Source organism: Oryx dammah, unplaced genomic scaffold (genome assembly GCF_014754425.2).
Source record: "Oryx dammah isolate SB20612 unplaced genomic scaffold, SCBI_Odam_1.1 HiC_scaffold_5, whole genome shotgun sequence".
NCBI classification, from domain to species: Eukaryota; Metazoa; Chordata; class Mammalia; order Artiodactyla; family Bovidae; genus Oryx; species Oryx dammah.
This window is the reverse complement of record NW_024070189.1, coordinates 92536574-92552476: the sequence shown is the minus strand read 5'-3', so window position 1 is coordinate 92552476 and position 15903 is coordinate 92536574. Positions and strand designations below refer to the sequence as shown.

Here is a 15903-nt window from a genome sequence, read left to right as displayed (position 1 = left end):
GAAGCAGCAGGATAAAAGAGGAGCTGAACACTGCTCTGGTGGAGGGGGCAGGGGAGACGTGAGATCCAGAGCCCCTGAGCAGGGGAAAGCAAGGCTTCAGTCTGTCCACGCTCAGACGCAGACACACAGATACCTCCACAGACAGACTGGCACACGAGGGACACACACACCTAGAGACACACCCAGACAAATAACCAGAGATGCACACAGACAGACAGACAGACACACTTCCAGACACACAGACAGACACATTTCCAGACACACAGAGAAACACACAGAAACTCAGATGGACACAGAGACACACAGACATACCCAGCAAGCCCTCTTTCTAAGTCTTTCCTGGACAAAATCCATTTCTTGTCTGGCCTCTCCTCATCCCCTCTGCCCTTAATGAATGTTTATGAAGCACTGCTGTATGCCAGGCTCTGTTCTAGGTGGCAGAAGGTGGGTTTGATTAAAGAATCAAGTAGGGGGTGGGGGGCTTCCCTGGTGGCTCAGTGGTAAAGAATCCACCTGCCAATGCAGGGGACATGAGTTCGATCCTTGGTTCGGGGGAGGATCCCACACGCAACTGAGCCTGTGTGCCACAACTGTGCTCCAGAGCCCGGAGAACTGCAACTACTGAGCCCCTTGCGCAGCAACTACTGAAGCCCATATGCCCTCGCCCTCACTCCCCTCAATTAGAAAAGACCCAGCACAGCTGAAATTTTGTTGTTCAGTCTCAGTCGTGTCCGACTCTCTGCAACTCCATGGACTGCAGCACGCCAGGCTTCCCTGTCCTTCACAATCTCCTGGAATTTGCTCAAACTCATATCCATTGAGTCGATGGTGCCATCCAACCATCTCATCCTCTGCCACCCCATTCTCCTCCTGCCCTCAACAGCCAAAAAAAGTAAATACATAAAATCATCAATAACGTAAAAAGGAAAAAAGGAACCAAGGGGACCCCATGGACAAGCAGGAAGAGTATTTCAGCAGAGGAACAGCCAGTGCAAATGTCCTCTCCTCTCCCCCATCCTCCCCACCCTATCTCCTCCCCCAGCCCTGACTCAAGCTATTTGGAATGGAGGAGAGGGGTCCCTCTAGGATCCCCCCCATCCACCTAGCCTGATTACCTTCCATCCTATAGAAGAGGATCCCACAGGACTCAGAGAGGCTGTGTCACACACCCAAGGTCACACAGCATGAACGTGGGCTGATTTGTCTGAACCGAGGGACTCTGTCATCAGGAAGAGAAGCCCCTCACTGAGGGCAAGAACCCTGATGGGCAAAGGCTGGGCCAGGGAGGTCAGTCAGCCAAGGGCCTGGAACACCAGACACCTATCCAGTGTGAGGAACTGGAGTGAGAGTCATGAACTGGACTCTCCAGGGCACGGAGAGGCAGTGACAGACAGACAGACACCTGTGACTTCAGTCCCTGCCCCACTAGGCCAGGGAGCAGCAGCCCCTGAGACCACCAGAGTGGGCACAGAGTCCAAAAGAATGGGTGATGGGGACACAAAGCAGGGGGTGTGGGTCTGACCTGACCGGGTCCTCAGACCCTGGCTGGGTTGTGGGTGCTGATTTTGAAATCGTGTCAGGATCAGAGGGGCATCTGACAGTGCAAGCAGGACTCCGGATGGGAGGTTGGGGGCTCTGTCTGAATCTCCCATTGCTACAGTGACAAATCTTCAGAAATTTGGTGGCTTAAAACAATTCACATTTACTATCTGACAGTTCTGGAAGTAGGAACCAAAATGGGTCTCACTGGGCTAAAATCAAGGGGTCAGTAGGGCTGGATTTGGAAGTTCTAGGGGAGAATGTGTTTTCCTGGCCTTTTCCAATTTCTAGAGGCTGCCTGCCTTCTTCCTCTAATCCTCTAATCCTTCCTAGTTCCTAACCTAATCAACAGGTTAGCATCTTCCCATTTCTTTCTCTCTGACTCTCCTCTCTCTCTCTTATAAGGACCCTTGTGGGTATTCCCTGTTGGTTCTTCAGTGTTAGGAACTCTGAGATTCCACTGTAGGTGGTGCAGGTTTAATCCCTGGTCAGGGAAATACGATCCAATATGCCGCACAGTGAGAAGGACATGGCAACTCACTCCAATATTGTTGCCTAGAGAATCCCCATGCTATCCTGGAGGGCTACAGTCCTTGGGGTTGCAGAGTCGGACACGAGTGAGCAACTAACCACAACCACCACAGGCCATGCAGTGCAACCAAAAAAGTGAATACTAATAATGACCCTTGTGATGATGTTGGATAATCCCCCCATCTTCAGATCCTTCACTTAATCAGCCATGCAAATCCCTTTTGCCTTGTAAGGTCACATATACACAGGTTCCAGGGGTTAGGATGTGTGGGCATCCTTTTATTCTGTCTAGCACAGGGCTCATTGTCCAGGGTCTAGAGTCCAGCCTCCAGGCCTGGCCATGATGACCCCAGAATCTGGAAAAGGCCACTGGGACCAGCCATCTGACTGGGGGGTGGGGGCACAAAAGGGACAAAGAAGCCCTCAGTTTATTACCTGGATCAGGGTTTATGAGCCTTCCCAGTCCTACCTTCCTGTCCCTCCCTCAAGTACAGAGGGTGTGAAAGTGTGGAAGGAAGGAGGCAAGGAGCGCCCTAAGTCTCCCGAGGGTCCCCCTTCCCACAACCCAGACACCCTACATTGGCCCCACCAACTTAGAAATGACTCCATCCCCCTACTCTCACCACCCAGGACCTGGCCTCCTCTGATTCCCCCATACCCAGGCGATTTTACTGCTAAATCCCTCTGGAGTTCCTCTCTTCACTCCTGTCTACAATTCCCAGACCAGACCCCAGCTGCTCCTGCCGCTGTCCCGTTTTAAATCTGATTGTGTCTAACTTCAGATCTGACTGTGCCTCTCCCCAGAGAACCCTGGAGGGCCTTTAGTGACTGGTCCAGCCCTGTCCTCTCCTCACTCACCATTGGGGCCTAATTCAGCTGAATTCCCCCGGTTACAGATGTCACCTCTTCCAGGAAGCCTGCCCTGGACACTGCATGCTCACAGCTGAAGTGGAGAGTGGGTGGTCACAGAAGGGCAGGGAGTAGTGGAGAAGTGGCCCACGTGCAGAAGGTCCAGCTTGCATCTCTTTTTGCTAGGTGGAGCCCTTCCTCCAGCCTCCCCACCTCTGCCCAGAAAGCACCTCCCACCTGAAATCTCTCCCTGACCCCAGCCCACCCAAGTCCTCTTTTGAGGACCTCCCCTCTACACCTCCAGGAACCTGCTGCTCCTCCTCTGGGGCCTGGACTGCCCCCATTCTACCAGGTCTCTGGTGTCACTATTAATCCAAATGGCTCTCATGTTCTGCACACCCCCAGGTGCAAGGTACCATGGACACGACTAAGCGACTGAACAACAAAATTTTCACAAAGCTGAGAAAAGAGTCTTTATTGTTTGACTTTTCCTCGTGTGCAAAGGAGCTCTTGGGCTTTCCTGGAAGCTCAGCAGTAAAGAATTTGCCTGCCAGTGCAGGAGTCTAGGGCTTGAACCCTGGGTGGGGAAGATCCCTTGGAGAAGGAAATGGGAACCCACTTCAGTTTTCTTGCATGGGAAATCCCATGGACAGAGGAGCCTGGTGGGCTACATACAGTTCATGGGGTCACAAAAGAGTTGGACAAGATTGAGTGGCTAAACAACAAAAGAACTCTTGGAGGAAGGGGAGAGAATAAAAGGGTGAAAATGGATGGTGGGGCAGAGGGGGAAGGGAGGCTCTGAGGACCAGACTGAGAGCTGAAGAAGGAGGCACATATTTGGGACAAGAAGGGATAGCCCAGCAGAGGGAACAGAAGGTGCAAATGCGGGGAAGCTGGATGGAGTGGGACAACTTCAACCACGCTTGCAACAGACGGCTCTGCTGTCCTCCCCATTTGTGTGTGTGGAAATCAATCTCAGAAGATGTGAAGCAACTTGCCTAGGGCTCCACTGTCAAAATAACCTGGGGTTCACCCACCTCGCCCCCGGTCTGCTACAGGGAGCGACTTATTGTTCAAAGGTGAGCCACTTGCCTAGACGTCGTGTGGTTGGCCAGTGGTTCTGGAACCCTCTTCCCTTCAACTGGCGACAGCTGGACTGCAAGTCTCTTAGATGCTGCGCAGGTGCTCACAGACTACCTCTGCGCGATGTGGGATTGCCCAGCATTCACGGCTGGCCCTGGCTCCCTGCCCCTGTGAGCTGGGGGGTCACCTTCTGTTCCTCCCTACAAGAGGGAGCCTGGGGTTTCTCCACCACCAACACCGTCCTACCTCCTCGCCTTTATCTTCCCAGCTCTGCCGCCTATCTCTTCACCCCCCTGAACCACGGATTCACCCACCTGCCCTATACGCCAGGGGGGTGGGTTCCTTGGCTTCCCAACTCCGCAGTCGGTCCCATGAACCAAAAATTGGACCAGCTCGGCCTGAGAGCTGGGACAGGTCACCAGACCTTGGGGGCACTAGGGGTGGCCTCCGAGGCCTGAAGTGGTGAGTCGGGAGGCCTTCTCCACAACACCCAGCGTTGCACTCAGGCGCGTCCAGGCGCGCATGGTATGTCGGCAGATACACGGATGGATCAGAGCCGGGCCAGCAAAGAGGACCCGGGAGGGCGCTGGAGAGGACTTGCAGAGAACGGAAGAGAAATGGGGGCCGGACTGAGCGCGCAGCAGATGGGGGTAGGTTCAAAGGAAAGAGCTACAGCACAGCGAAGAAACCTGTGGCGGGGTTCAGGCTAAACAGCGCCGCGGGGCGGGGCGGGGCGGGGCTGGAGGCGGGGCCCCGGGACGCGGGGCGGGGCTGGAGGCGGGGTCCCTTAGGCGGGGCGGGGGTCTAGGAAGCGGCCTTGTCGCACAGACGGGCCCGAGCGCTGCTAGGGCCCCGAGCCTCGAAAGACTCAGCCCGGCCCCGCCCCGGCCCCGCCCTCGATCCCGCCCCGCGCTGCCCCCAAAGCCTGCTTCCCGGCCCCCCGCAGAGGCGGTGCCTGGAGCAGAGTCCGGTGCCAGCTGCGCGCGTCTCCTCCTCCGCATCTGTCCGCCACCCACCCCACCGCTGGCCCCTGGTGCTCCCGGCCGCCTGCGCCCCCCAGGTAAGTGAGACCCCAGCGCTCCGAACGCGGCCCGGAAAGCCACCCTAGCAGCGAGCTCCGGCCCCGCCTCCACGGCCATGGCGTCCGCGGCGGTCCCCAGACACAGCCGCTGTTCCCCATCACCTCATCCCGGACGGCCTCCTGGGGCTTACCGTCTGGTCCCAGGCCCCGGCCGCCTCCCTGAGAGAGCCCCGCTCCCCCGAGGGCCGGGGCACAGCGAGCGCAGGAGGACGCGGCGGCTGCGTAACGGGCGGGCGGGAGTGGGGACGAGCCTAGCGTGACGGGGGCGGGGGCGGGGGTCTTGGGGAGTCCGGAATGTGTGAAACAGAGGAGCGCGATGCGGGGGTCTGTCGGTCGGTCACCAGAGACTCTATACCTGCTGGGGATGCAGCCGGGGCCCTAGCCTCAGAGCCTGCAGCCCGGCCGCGTAGACTGCTAGGACCCGAGTAAACAGACACGGATCATGCCAGCCCGTGCACAGTGCGGAGAAGACCACACCTCTAGGAGATGGGCTAGGGTCACGGAGGAATTCTCCGAAAAGGTGTCAGCCGGGCCTGAGAGAACTAGCCAGCGAGGGGTTTTTAGGCCCAGAAAACAGCAAAAGATTATGAGGCAGGGCCCAAATTGGCAGAGAGAGGGCCCAAATTGTCTGCAGAGAGGAAAAGAGGCGAGCGTGGCTCAAGTTCAGTGAGCCGGGTATCCGAGGTGCGAAGACCCTGGCCTCGGGCCACGAAGATAACGAGCAGTGTGTGGATTCCGTTCTCAGGTCTGTGGGGACCACAGAGGCTTAGTGACAGGGTCCAGAAAAAAAGTGAGTGACTGGGTCCAGCTGTGTCTTAAAAAGATCCAGCAGCTACTCTGACCCCAAAAAAGAGATGAGAAGAGGAGACTGTTGGTTTGGACCCGACAGGAAGGGGGAGATGGAAAGTGGGCGGTTTGGGGTTCTTCTTTGGCAGAGAGACTTCGCCTGCATTCCCTGCCTGCTCAGAAGTGGGGCAGAAGATGCATGGAAGAGATTTCTGGTGTGGGCAGCTGAGAGTGTGGAAGGATGGGGAAACCGAGGGAGAAACAGGTCAGGGGGTGTGAGGCTGTTGTGACTCAGACTGATTTGCAAAACCTGAGATGCCACCTGAGGGGGAACGTCCTGAAGACACCACTGGGAACCCAGGCCAGGTCCAAGGTGACTGAGTGCAAGGGGGCAGCCTGGATCTGTTGTACGGGGCCACTTGAAATAGAAATTCTGGAGTATAGAGGTGTCTTTGAAGACCCCAGAATCCCCAGCCTCAACTCAGCCCCCTTCCAGGAGCGTGTGTGTGCTCAGTTGTGTCTGACTCTGCCACCCCATGGACCATAGCTCGCCAGGCTCCTCTGTTCATGGAATTTTCCAGGCAAGAATACTGGAGTGGGTTGCTATTCCCTTCTCCATGGAGTCTTCCCGACCCAGGAATCGAACCCATGTGTCCTACATTGGTAGGTGGACTCTTTACCACTGAGCCACATGGGAAGCCCCTTTCAGGAGTAGCTGCTTTGAATAAACTTGGCAGTGATGAGAGTTCCCGGAACCTCACTCAGCATACCTGGGTCCCCAAGGCCCCAGCCAGGCTTCAGGGAGGAGGCAGTCGGAACCTTCCTTGCCTGGCCTCCCCGCTCACCTATTTCCAGCTGGGAGGGAGCCTTGGTCATTGCATTGACCTTGGGGCCCTAGAGAAAGTTTTCTGGGCTTCAGTTTGCCCATCTATAAAATGGGTCCGTAGTACCTGTATCTGGGAATGATGTTCCAATCAAAGGCAGCCTCAGCTAAGAAAAAGGGGGTTGGCTAATCCCAGGGGCAGCCTTATGCCTCGGGTGAGGGGGAGGGGCTGCAGCCCTGGTAGGAGTTCAGGGCCCAGTGAGTCTCCATTTCTTGCTCTGAGAAATGGGAAGAACTCATAAGTGTGTCCACCTCCAGAACCCACAGGCGTTGGCAGATCAAGTGAGTCAGGCATGTAAAGTGTTTGGTTGGCCCAGTGCCCAGCGCGAAGTGCCCACTGGGCACAGGAACTACTGCCACGATTGTAGTTGGCTGTGGGGAGCGGGCCAGTCCTCCCACTGCCCCTGGGACTCCCACAGGAAGGCAGGCACTGGGGGGCATGCTCCTGTCTTATCTGGGCACTGCAGGCTGTCCCCTCTCTGGCTGCTGCAAGCTGCCTCTGAGCTCATCCTGCCAGTTTGAATGCAGTGCTCTCAGGCTGGTGACTTTGCCTGTGGTTCAATTTCTTCACCTGTAAAATGAGAATAATAGCAGTCATCACCTCAGAGGTGAGCGCAATGCCTGTCTGGTAATAATAACCACCTGGTAAAGCAGAGTGGATACCTTGGGGGGGTGGAGGGGGGAAGAGGGAGGAGCCCAGAGGAGTGACCTGACTCAGCCTCGGGAGGGGTCAGGATCAGGCTTCTTGTTAGAGGTGACCATTGGCCTGGTTACTAAAGGTTGTTAAGAGTTCATGGCAGGAATTCCTTGCAGGTCCAGTTGTTAAGAGTCTGCCTGCCAGTGCAGGGGATGTGGGCTCGATCTCTCTTCAGGGAGGAGTCCATGTGCTGTGGGGCAACTAGGCCCATGCATCACAGCAGTGGAGCCTGTACTCTAGATGTGTGGCTCCTGAAGCCTGTGCGCCATAAAGTCCGCAACAAGAGGAGACACTGCAATAAGAAGCCCACGTGCCACAACTAGAGAAAGGCTGTGCACAGCAACAGAGACCCAGCGCAGCCAAAAATAAGGAAATAAATAAATTTTTTAAATTAAAAAAGTGGAGTTCATGGGCAGAGAGACCAGTGAACGGAGATGTGGAGGGGAGTCACCTTGGGTAAATGGGAGAAGCTGGGGGCAAGGAGCCAGGAAATCAGCATGAGAGAGACTGCACTGGTCCAGACCATGATGAGGCTGGACCGGGTGGAGGTGTGGTTGAGTGAGAAGTGAGTAGATCCTGGATAGACGTGAAGCTGGGCTTCCGCAGTGGCTCAGCGGTAAAGAATCTGCCTGCAAAGCAGGAGACACAGGAGATGCGGGTTTGATCCCTGGGTCGGAAAGATCCCCTAGAGAAGGGAATGGCAAGCCACTCCAGTATCCTTGCTTGGGGGATCCCCATGGACAGAGAAGCCTGGCAGGCTATGGCCCATAGTGTCGAAAAGAGCTGGCTGTGACTGAAGCGATGCATGCACGCCTTTGTCAGTGTGATTCCGTCACACCAGGTCTCCACCCTCTCCCCACATCCTCCCAGGCTTCCCAAATCATATGTGGCTTCAGGGCCCCGTGAGTATGTCTGGGGAGGGGGTCAAGCCCCTGCCAGCCAGCCCCTGGGGATCCCCTTCTACCTTGTGCTGGTCCCCAGTTCCCACCCACCCCGTCTGTCATTGATTCATTCAGTACGTGCTGATGAAGCTTGTGTGCTGGGAGGCAGTGGGGGCTAACAGGGAAGCTTCTTTGACACCCCCTACCACCACCAGCTCATGGGTGGAGCTGATGTTCTGGGAACGGGGCAAGAGAAACCTGAAGGATGAGAAGGAGCCGGCCAGGTGGACATCTGGAGGAAGGGCATTTCAGGCAGAGGGACCAGCATGTGCAAAGATCCTGAGGCAGGACCCAGCCCGGCATGTTAGAGGTTTAGCAAAGAGGCCCGTGTGGCTGGAACAACATGAGCCGGGGGAGAGTGTCAGATGAAAAGACTGAGGGTCCTTAGGGCCCCTCAACCCAACAGTTGCAGACCCTGGGTGAGTCTCTGCTCAAGGGGGAGTGAGGTTGCTGGGCCCCGCTGCTCTGCAGTTTACTTTGGTGTGTTTTTCCCTGTGTGGAGTGGACAGTGTGCCCCAAAGGCAGAGGAGGCTGGAAGGAGGAAGGAAGAGAAGGCCAGCCCTTTCCTGGTGGGCAAAGCTGATGCTGGGAAGGATTGAAGGCAAGAGGAGAAGGGGGTGACAGAGGATGAGATGGTTGGATGGCATCACCGACTCGATGGACATGATTTTGAGCAAACTCTGGGAGGCACAGGGAAGCCTGGCGTGCTGCAGTCCATGGGGTCACAGAGTCGGATACAACTGAGCGACTGAACAACAACAAAGCTTCTCCCCTTCCTTCTGCACATGCTGGGGCCTCTGATGACCTGGGAGGCTTCCTGGAAGGGCTGGAGGGAGTGGAAGGAAGGAACAAGTGGGAGGGCGCTAATGTAGGCAGAGAAGGGGGCCAGGGAGGAAGAGGAGGACGCAGAGCCCAGAGCTGGGTGTTGGGGCAACATGTTCACAGAGAGGTGACAGGAGATGGCAAGCAGGGGCCTGCTGAGCCTTGAGGATGAGCAGCAAAAACCCACGCAGGTATATTTTGAGGGTGGCCCCTCCACCAGCCCACAGTCACTCCCTTTCCAGGTGTAGAAGAAAGGGTTTGGCATCCCGCCCCAAACCTCCTGTGAACCTGGGCAGCTGTGCCTGTTCACCCTTCCCTCCCTCACCATTCACCCAGGTTTGCACCAACCCCTCCAGTTTCAGACACTCTGTGGTTGTGGTGCATGGGCTTAGCTGCCCTCTGCATGTGGGCCCTTAGTTCCCTGACCAGGGATCGAACCCTGAGGTCACAAAGAGTTGGACACGACTGAGCATACATGCATGAACACAGGCCTGCAGACCTGTCAGGGGCCCAGAGGAGCCAAGGGTTGAGACAGAGGCAAACCGCGAGCTTTGGAGAAAAAAAGCCAGCCTGGACAGATCTGCTGTTGCATTGCAAGACAAATTTTTAACCACTGGCCCACCAGAAAAGTCCCTGAAGACAGGCTTAGGTTTCAGTGAATCCCAGCTCTTCACTTCCTACCTGTCCCCTCCCCTGTGCCTCAGTTTCCCAGCTGCAAAATGGAGATGACAGAAACCCTGGGCACTGGACACCAGCCACAGCTTCCTGGGAGCCTGACCAGAGAGTGGAAGGAGTTGGGGGCAAATTAGACCTTGGGGCAGGACACTTAGGACCTTCCTGTGTATTCCTAGAATTTTTCAGAAATGTGTGAAGAATGAGGGGAGGGGGCTATTTTACTTCTGGTAGCCCAAGTCTCTCTTAAAGGTAATATGTGTGTGTGTGTGTGTGTGTGTATATATATATATATATATTTTTTTTTTTTTAAGATGCATTTATTTGATCTAAGAGCCTGGCTTCCCAGGTGGTGCTAGTGGGAAAGAACCCAACTGCCAATGCAGGAGACATAAGTAACTCCGGCTTGATCCCTGGGTCGGGAAGATCCCCTGAAGGAGGACAGGCAACTCACTCCAGTATTCTTGCCTGGAGAATCCCATGGACAGGAGAGCTTGGTGGGCTACAGTCCAGAGGGTCACATAGAGTCAGACACGACTGAAGCGACTTAGCACGCACACACACGAAGAGCCCACAGAGCAAGCCTGAGTTGTGGGTCCTGGGTTTGGTGAGGTTGACTCCGAGGTTAAGGATTTTCAGAATCTTTTCCAGGGGTACAGCTATGGACTATAGGCTTCGTGCTTGAGTTGATAAAATCAGGAAGATGCTTGCAGTGATGTCTACAAACCACATAGGCTGCAGACGCTTGCCTGTTTCAACCGGTTTCAACCAGTGACACTATTCAGGCAAGGCTCTGAGTGAAATTAACCGACTGAAATTTTAAAATTCAATGAAAAGGTCATGCCTTCAGACCTGGGGAAGTCCAAAAAGCACACAAGGCATCTGCATACCAGCCTTGCTCAAACATTACCTAGAAATAGGTAAAAAAAAAAAAAAACTAGTGAGAAACCATCACTGTATGGACATCTGCAGCCACAGCTTCCATTCAGAGCAGTCCTTTTTTGTTATCATTCATTTCTGGCTGTGCTGAGTCTTTGTTGCTGCACAGGCTTTTCTCTAGTTGCAGCGAGCGGAGACTACTCTTCTTGCAGTGCGCAGCCTTCTCATTGAAGTGCCTTCTCTTGATGGGGAAGGTGGGCTCAAAGTCCCTCGGACTTCAGTAGTTGTGGCTCAGGAGCTCTAGAGCACAGGCTCTGCAGTTGTGGTGCCCGGGCTTAATTGTTCCGCGGCATGTGGGCTCTTCCTGGACCAGGGATCGAACCTGTGTCTCCTGCATTGGCAGGCGAACTCTTTAGAAGGGCATGGCAACCCACTCCAGTATTCTTGCCTGGAAAATCCCATGGACAGAGGAGCCTGGTGGGCTACAGTCCATGGGGTCGCAAAGAGTCAGACGTGACCGAGCGACTTAGCATACACGTGCTGCATTACAGCCATGTTTCTGAGATTTGAACAGACCTCAGGAATCGTGGCCATGGACTCCAGGCTGAGAACCGTGGAGTCTCGTGGCTGCAGGAGGTCGGCGGGGTAGAGGGGGCCAGGCCAGAGCCAGATCATTTAGACCTTGGTGATCAACCCCAGGCAGGGAGAGAAGGTTGACTTCCGCCCCCAGCAGCCCCAGTCTCCAGTGTGGGGGAGGCCTTTTAGAGTAAGCCTCTCTGGGACTGCTTTGGGGTGAATGGGGAAGAGCAAGTACTCTTGTTACAGAAACACCCCTGGGTCTTAAAGGGCCCACGCACAGAAGCCCCTGGGGACTCTTCCCTTGGCTTTGGAAACTCCACCCACCTAGAGGGTGAGCCTTCTCACACAAGCCCAGCTTGGCTCCCCGCCCTTACCTGGGAGGGCGGGTAGGTAGGCAGTGGGGTGATGACTCCATCACTGAAGGCACTGCTAGTCTGGGGCCACCTGGCATGAGTGGATCTGCCCAGGCTGGTTTTTTTCTCCGAACTCACAGTTTGCCTCTGTCTCAACCTTTGGTTCCCCTGGGACCCTGACAGCGCTGCGGGCCTGTGTTCATGCATGCGTGCTCAGTTGCGTCCAACTCTTTGTGACCCTGTGGACTGTAGCCCTCCAGGCTCTTCTGTCCATGGGATTCTCCAGGCAAGAATACTGGAGTGGGTATCCATTTCCTCCTGCAGGGGTCTAACTGACCCAGGGATCGAACCTGGGTTGCCTGCATTGGCAGGTGGATTCTTTACCACTGAGCTACCTGGGAAGCCCTCCTTTAGGTTACTCGCTTTAATGCTGTTACCAGAAAAGCAGCATTCCGTTTCACTTCTCCTTGCTTCTGTTCCCTGTTATTGAATACTTTAGAAACAACATCTACTAATTGAGAAGGATTCAGTTCAAATACACTGCCAGGGTCCTCTGTCCTTGGGATTCTCCAGACCAGAATACTGGAGTGGGTGACCATTTCCTTCTCCAGGGGATCTTCCCAACCCAGGGATTGAACCTGTGTCTCCCATATTGCAGTGGATTTCTTTACTGTCTGAAATACCAAACTACCAGGGAAGCCCCCATACACCATCTAATTTCTGTAATGTTTTAATCTCTGGGGCGCTTTGCCTGATGCAGGTCATCTGAGGTCCCAAGGACAGCCCACATGACAAGACTATTCACAGGAGAATCCCCTCCTTCTGGGAACATCGAGGCCCAAGGCTCCTGTTTCTGCTGCTGTGTCTTTAAGGCCCAGGTGACAACACTTGCCAACTTCCGTTTGAATGCTTGAACCAGGAGGGCTCAGACCTGGGCTGGCAGGCTCCCTAGAGTTCAGTACCTGCCAGGACCAAATGTCATCCTACTTACATTGTGTTTGTTTTATGGCCACTGTCTGCTTATGATGCTGACACTGACTCTCTTTTTTCCTTTCCCATTATAATTTATTACGTGATATTGAATACAGTTCCCTGTGCTATACAGTAGGTGCTTGTCATTTATCTGTATATAGTAGTTTGAATCTGCTAATCTCAAACTCCTCATTGATTCCTCCCCTCACCCTTTTCCCCTTTGGGAACTGTAAATTTGTTTTCTATGTCTGGGAGTCTGTTTTCGGTTTTGTGAATAAGTTCATTTGTATCCTTGTTTTAGAGTCCACATGTAGGTGATACATGGTATTTGTCTTTGACTGACTGCATTTAATATGATATCTAAGGTCCCTCCATGTGACTGCAAATAGCATTATTTCATTCTCTTTATGGCAACAATATTCCATTGTTGATATGCACCACATCATCATTATCCATTCCTCTACTGATGGCCTTTTAGGTTGCTTCCATGTGCTGCTGTGAACACTGGGGTGTGTGTATCTTTTCAAATTAAAGTTTTCATGTTTTCTGGGTACATGCCCAGAAGTGGGATTGCTGGATCATATGGGAGTTTTTTTAGTTTTTAGTTTTTTAAGGAACCTCCATACTATTCTCCATAGTGGCTGCACCAATTTACATTCCTACCAACAGTGTACAAGGGTTCCATTTTCTCCACACCCTCTCCAATGCTGGCTTTTCTCTTTCAGGGAAGGAAATGTGGATGGAGGGAGGCAGCCTGGGGAAAACCAGAGGCAGGGGATTTCCCTGGTGGTCCAGTGACTAAGATTCTGAACTCCCAGTGCACGGGGATCAGGATTTGATCCCTGGTCAGGGAACTAGATCCCTCATGTGGCAACTAAGACCTGGTGCAACCAAATAAATAAATAAAAATAAATACTGATAACATTTTTAAAAAGAAAAGCAATACCAGAGGCAGAGAGATCAAGGTGGGGGTAACCACGAGAATTGAGATCAGAGATGGGTTCTTGGTAGTGGGAATTGAGCAGAGAAGGAACTTGCTTGATTGTTACGGGAGAGACAGATGCAATTGCAGGACCTGGAGAGTAGCTGAGTGTCTGGGGTGGGGGAGGGCGGAAGTGATGAGGAAGGGTCGGAGATGACTCTCAGATTCTTGTCCTCAAAGACTGGGTACATGGTGGGATGTTGGCCAAGAAGCACACTTGCGGTGGAGGATGACTTGAGTGAGATATATCTGGGCAAAGCATAGCCAGGCACTGCTGGGTTAACCATTTTGGCATTAGGAGAGAAACCTGGAAACTGCAGGAATCTGGAAAACCAAAGCACAGGCTCACAGATAGTAGGGATGAGATTTTCCAGGGAGAAAAGCTGGTGTGAGAGGGTTCAGGACTGGGCTCACTGAGGGTCAAAGGAGAAGAAAAACGGCTTGGATTAGATTAGCCAGGATGCCATGGTTCTTGGAAGGAGAGACAGACAAAGGGGGCAGATAGAACACTAGGAAGAATGGATGCTTTTGAATTGTGATGCTGGAGAAGACTCTTGAGAGGCCCTTGAACAGCAAGGAGATCAAACGAGTTAATCCTAAAGGAAATCAGTCCAGAATATTCATTGGAAGGACTGAAGCTGAAGCTCCAATACTTTGGCCACCTGATGCAAAGAGCCAACTCATTGGAAAAGACCCTGATGCTGGGAAGAATTGAGGGCAGCAGGAGAAAGGGACGACAGAGGATGAGATGGGTGGATAGCATCACTGACTCAATGGACATGAATTTGAGCAAACTCCAGGAGACAGTGGAGGACAGAGAAGCCTGGCGTGCTGCAGTCCATGGGGCCTCAGAGGGCCGGACATGGCTTAACAACTGAACAACAAGAACACACACCACTAGGAGGTCAGGAGTCCACAGACAGAACTGACCCCTGGGGTTGGCGTGGGCCAGGGGGTAGTCACTGATGACCCAGGCAAAGCCCAGAGTAGATGGGGTGAAGTGTAGGCATAAAGGCAGCAGGTCCTGTTTTCCAAGAATGCAGGGGCTGATGTTCCGTGAGGCCATGTCCATCTAGAACACCAGGTGGTACGGAGCTGAGCTCACATGCAGCCTGGTCAGTTACCAGCTATGTGGCCCTGGGTAGATAAGACAGTTCATCTGTGACAGGAGAACAGTAACTGCCTTTATTTAGGATGGCACATTTTATGTTAGGTGAATTGTGCAATTAAAAAAAAAAAATTAAGTCACCTTGAAATACACTTCTTGTAAAAATCGGTGACTCACAAAATAAGTGGACCAGCTTCCCCCATCCCCCGCCTTCCTGATCGAATACCTCTCCGGAGTGTGGACGGTATCCTTTAGAGCACTCCAGTTGCACGTGTGTTGGATCTTTTGATGTTGTCCCAAGGTCACTGAGACTGCATATTTTTTTAAATTGTGGTAAAGTACATGCAAGCTAAACATTTTACCATTTTAACCATTTTTTAATTTAAATTTATTTATTTTAATGGGTAGCATTAAGTACATTCACAATATTGTGCAGCCACCGCTGTCCATTTCTAGATACACATTTTTATTCAATCTTTAGTTTTTCCTTTTCTCTTCTTCTGTTCAGGATAAATAATGCTTTCTTTTTCTTCTTGTACAATGTATATTGTATTTTATTTATTTATTAAGGTATAGTTGATGTACAGTATTATATGTTTCAATATTATATGAATCACAGTATAGTGATTCACAATTTATAAAGGTTGTATTCCATTTGTTGTTATCATAAAATATTTACTATGTTCCATGTGTTGTACAGTATGTCCTTGGAGCTTACTTATTTTATATATAGTAGCTTGTACCTCTTAATTTCCTACCCTTATTTGCCCCCTCCCCCTTCTCTCTTCCTACCAGTAACTAACCACTAGTTTGTGGGTCTGTTTCTTTTGTGCTGTATTCACTAGCTCGTTTTATTTTTTAGATTTCACATATGAGTGATATCATGCAGCATTTGTCTTTCTCTGTCTGACTTATTTCACTGAGCATAATACCCTCCAAGTCCTTCCGTGTTGTTGCAAATTGCAAAATTTCATTCTTTTTATGGCTGAGTCCACAGTCGATTTTTCTGTTTCAAATATTGTATTTTTCAGGTTTAGAATCTCCATTTGGTGCCTTTTTTTTTTTTTTAAATAATTTCTGCTTCCCTGCTGAGGTTTTCGTTGTTGTTGTTCATCCATTAGGAGGTACTTTTCTTTCACATCCTTG

At 52.5% G+C, this 15903-nt stretch overlaps 1 protein-coding gene across 2 annotated transcripts in view; it reads left to right on the top strand.

The window, feature by feature from the left end:
- Nucleotides 1-4945: 4945 nt before the first annotated feature.
- Nucleotides 4946-15903, top strand: part of CERS4 (ceramide synthase 4) — a 33797-nt gene continuing 22839 nt past the window's right edge. The window contains exons 1-2 of one of the 2 annotated variants that reach the window (XM_040240519.1): nucleotides 4946-5062; nucleotides 12456-12573. The gene's annotated coding sequence lies outside the window, so the exon portion shown is untranslated. The remainder of the gene's footprint in view (nucleotides 5063-12455; nucleotides 12574-15903) is intronic. The other variant, XM_040240518.1, reaches the window with a different exon arrangement.